Below are 4633 nucleotides of genomic sequence, written 5' to 3' on the forward strand. Positions count from 1 at the left end.
CTTTGATGATGCAAAATATATTTTATTGTGAAACAAACAAGAAATAAGACAAAAAAACAGAAAACTTGAACGTGCATAACTATTCACCCCCCCAAAGTCAATACTTTGTAGAGCCACCTTTTGCAGCAATTACAGCTGCAAGTATCTTGGGGTATGTCTCTATAAGCTTGGCACATCTAGACACAGGGATTTTTGCCCATTCTTCAAGGCAAAACTGCTCCAGCTCCTTCAAATTGGATGGGTTCCGCTGGTGTACAGCAATCGTTAAGTCATACCACAGATTCTCAATTGGATTGAGGTCTGGGCTTTGACTAGGTCATTCCAAGACATTTAAATGTTTCCCCTTAAACCACTCAAGTGTTGCTTTAGCAGTATGCTTAGGGTCATTGTCCTGCTGGAAGGTGAACCTCCGTCCCAGTCTCAAATCTCTGGAAGAGTGAAACAGGTTTCCCTCAAGAATTTCCCTGTATTTAGCGCCATCCATCATTCCTTCAATTCTGACCAGTTTCCCAGTCCCTGCAGATGAAAAACATTGTGGTGTTCTCGGGGTGATGAGAGGTGTTGGGCAGGGACGGCTTGTTCAATAGGGCGATATGGGCGACGCACTGCCAAACGGGAAAAGGAAGGGATTTTTTTTCTAATCAATTATATCACGGCAACAGCAGTTATCAGTGTTCACGTCTGATCTGCCAGCCACTAAATGTCAAATCAGGCTAAAGTCGTGCTTCAAATGGCCCCGCCCGTTTTTGGGGCGATTTCAGTCAGGTTGAAAATCGCCCAGAAGTCTCTCATAGCCTGTCATGTAAAATCTATTTTTTTCACATTTCAAAGCTTTCAATACATTCTCTATGGGTGTCTGTGGGCATGCACTTACGCGTCATCACGTGACGTAACGTTGAACGTAACTAAGACAATGGCGGCTAGCAGCGTCTATGTTGCGACCTGCAGTGTGGCGTTATTTTATGTTTTTAATTTGTAGACTTAGTTTACAAACATTCTGCAAACATTCTGCTTTGGACTGATCTTCGGTTTTGGACTGATCTTGTTGATCGTGTACATACCCGCTACTGAACGGACTAAATAATGAAAACGCTGCTGGCAGCGGAATCCCAATACAGCTGGGAGACTTGGCTGGATGACAGAGTCCCGGACAGAGAGGTGGAGCCGGCCGGCTTCACCCTGGTCAGAGCGGACCGCGATCCTGGTAAGAGAGCGACTCTGTACCCCGACATTGAACTGCTTTCTGTGTCATTGAACCTTACTATTGTTGATAAAACAAGTTTACTGGAGAACGGAGACCAAGTAGAGACTTTTGGACAAGGTGGATAATTGTATAATATAAGGCAGTTTATTCAGAGGTAAAGATATCTGGAATCGCGTGCACGGACCCGTTCGCAAACTCGTAGGGAGTTTATCAGAAGAGCCCCTAAACATTGTGTGCTGACATTTTATACAATAAAATGAAGTAGGTTGAATCTAGTAGTTCTGATCTTCTGATTGGTCCTGATGAGTTGGGCGAGGTCACCTCCAGGCTAGTGTCACTGTTGCATTGGCTCTGAGTCGGGTTCTCTGTCTTCAGATGTTCAGCCTAAGAGAAGAGGATTTGTGTGTGTGTGTGTGTGTGTGTTTGTTATCAGTGTGTGTGTGTGTGTGTGTGTGTGTGTTTGTTATCAGTGATGATGTGTGTGTGTGTGTGTGTGTGTGTGTGTGTGTGTGTGTGTGTGTGTGTGTGTGTGTGTGTGTGTGTGTGTCCTCAGGGCAAGAACTCGTGAGTTGGAAGAACTGAGAGACCTATGGCGTGGGTGTTATCCTTAGCCACCTGCTGACAAGGCTGACAAGATAGGACTCTTGTTCATTGTATTGAATACAAAGGCCCAACACAAAATGGGTCATGCACAAGATTTTAGTCAGACCAAGCTATAACATTATATATTTACTACGACAGTACATTCAACCAAAAGCTAATATAACAAAGGCATCAGAGATTATTTATAATCTGTCACAGAAACTGGAATCCATCTCCCCAGATCAGTCAATAAATGCTTCTGGTATTGACTTATATGCTGCCCCTGTCTTCATGTTGTTGCTGGACATATCTTTTTTAAAATGTGTGTAGGTCACCTAAATCATCAGACAAATTGCCCCTCCTGAGAATTTTTTCAGGAGCCGCCACTGGTGTTGGGTTTGCACCAGACATAGCCAAAAAGCTCAATTTTAGTCTCATCTGACCAGAGTACCTTCTTCCATATGTTTGGGGAGTCTCCCATGTGCCTTTTGGCGAACACGAAATGTGTTTGCTTATTGTTTTCTTTAAGCAGTGGATTTTTTCTGGCCACTCCTCCGTAAAGCCCAGCTCTGTGGTGTGTACGGCTTAAAGTGGTCCTATGGACAGATACTCCAATCTCCGCTGTGGAGCTTTGCAGCTCCTTCAGGGTTATCATTGGTCTCTTTGTTGCCTCTCTGATTAATGCCCTCCTTGCCTGGTCTGTGAGTTTTGGTGGGCGGCCCTCTCTTGGCAGGTTTGTTGTGGTGCCATATTCTTTCCATTTTTTAATAATGGATGTATAACCCAACCCTGATCTGTACTTCTCCACAACTTTGTCCTTGATCTGTTTGGAGAGCTCCTTGGTCTTCATGGTGCCGCTTGCTTGGTGGTGCCCCTTGCTTAGTGGTGTTACAGACTCTGGGCCCTTTCAGAACAGGTGTATATATACTGAGATCATGTGACAGATCATGTGACACTTAGATTGCACACAGGTGGACTGTATTTAACTAAATATGTGACTTCTGAAGGTAATTGGTTGCACCAGATCTTATTTAGGGGCTTCATAGCAAAGGGGGTGAACATATATGCACGCACCACTTTTCCGTTATTTATTTATTTTGAATTTTTTGAAACAAGTTATTTTTTTCATTTCACTTCACCAATTTGGACTATTTTGTGTATGTCCATTACATGAAATACAAATTCAAATCAATTTAAATTACAGGTTGTAATGCAACAAAATAGGAAAAACGCCAAGGGGGATGAATACTTTTGCAAGGCACTGTACACATTACCAGGCAACTCCTTTATTCTATACCTACAACTTACTGTAGGTCAGCTATGCTGTGGCTATTTGAAGAATCTCAAATATAAAATATATTTTAATTTGTTTAACACTTTTTTGGTTACTGCATGATTCCATATGTGTTGTTTCATAGTTTTGATGTCTTCACTATTATTCTACTGTGTAAAAAAATTATAAAAAGAAAGAAAAACCCTTGAATGAGTAGGTGTGTCCAAACTTTTGACCTGTAGTGTAAGTGAATATGAACAACCCTTTAACTGGAACAGAATATCGAGGGATACATGTTGAATGGGTGGGGTAGGGGGAATGGGGTGGAGGCTCACTTATTTTTTCTTTATTTTTTTCTTATTTTCTCTCTGTGTATTGTTACTTTTTGGCTCTGTGATGCATTAAATTATATTAATTTGTGTTTAGTGCATGTAGCCTGCCCAATAGGAACAATTTAGAAAAAAAGCTAATAAAGAATTGGTCACAAAATAATATGTTGCTGATTTAAACTTTAATTGGTGACACTATGGAAACAAATAGAAATTTACATTTTACATTTACGTCATTTAGCAGACGCTCTTATCCAGAGCGACTTACAAATTGGTGCATTCACCCTATAGCCAGTGGGTTAAACACTTTACAATACATCTTTTTTTTTTTTTTTTTTTTTTTTTGGGGTGGGGGGGTAGAAGGATTACTTTATCCTATCCCAGGTATTCCTTAAAGATGTGGGGTTTCAAATGTCTCCGGAAGGTGGTGAGTGACTCCGCTGTCCTGGCGTCGTGAGGGAGCTTGTTCCACCATTGGGGTGCCAGAGCAGCGAACAGTTTTGACTGGGCTGAGCGGGAACTATGCTTCCGCAGAGGAAGGGGAGCCAGCAGGCCAGAGGTGGATGAACGCAATGCCCTCGTTTGGGTGTAGGGACTGATCAGAGCCTGAAGGTACGGAGGTGCCGTTCCCCTCACTGCTCCATAGGCAAGAAATGTAATGAACAATTTTTTCAATATCCAACTCTATCCTCTGCAATACTTTTTACAATAGGTAATAAGCTGTAGTCAGGTGGTCATTACCAGGTTATGATGAGGTCTTAACTATGACCAGTAGGCTACATAATATATCACATAATATAGTGATCAGAATTATGACCAGTTGGTCAGATAGAGGTCACAATTATGACCAACTGGTAGTATTGTGGCCAGAAAATACTTTATATTCTGGTCAGTAAAAATAAGTCTGTCTGATAAGAATTAATGAATTCTTATTCAGGTCGCAAACTGGTTGAAAAATGACGTTTTTTCCCCCCTCTTTTTATTGACCAGAGTATCATATATTTTTCTGACCACCATGGTCATAATTGTCTGTCCAGTTTGTCAAGAAGAAGAAGGAGCAGTGGAAAAGTAAAACGTGTATATGTATGCTTGTTTGCATGTGACTATTCCTCTTCTGTTTGTTGACATTTGTTTGTTAATAAAAAATAAAAATAAAATAAAAATTAAAAGAAGGATAGTGGAACGAGTCCTCGCCGAGTCGGTAGGGGCGTTGATGTTACTGTAAATATGTGACCAGAACGGGTT

The sequence above is a fragment of the Coregonus clupeaformis genome, chromosome 8, assembly GCF_020615455.1.
Source record: "Coregonus clupeaformis isolate EN_2021a chromosome 8, ASM2061545v1, whole genome shotgun sequence".
Lineage (NCBI taxonomy): Eukaryota > Metazoa > Chordata > Actinopteri > Salmoniformes > Salmonidae > Coregonus > Coregonus clupeaformis.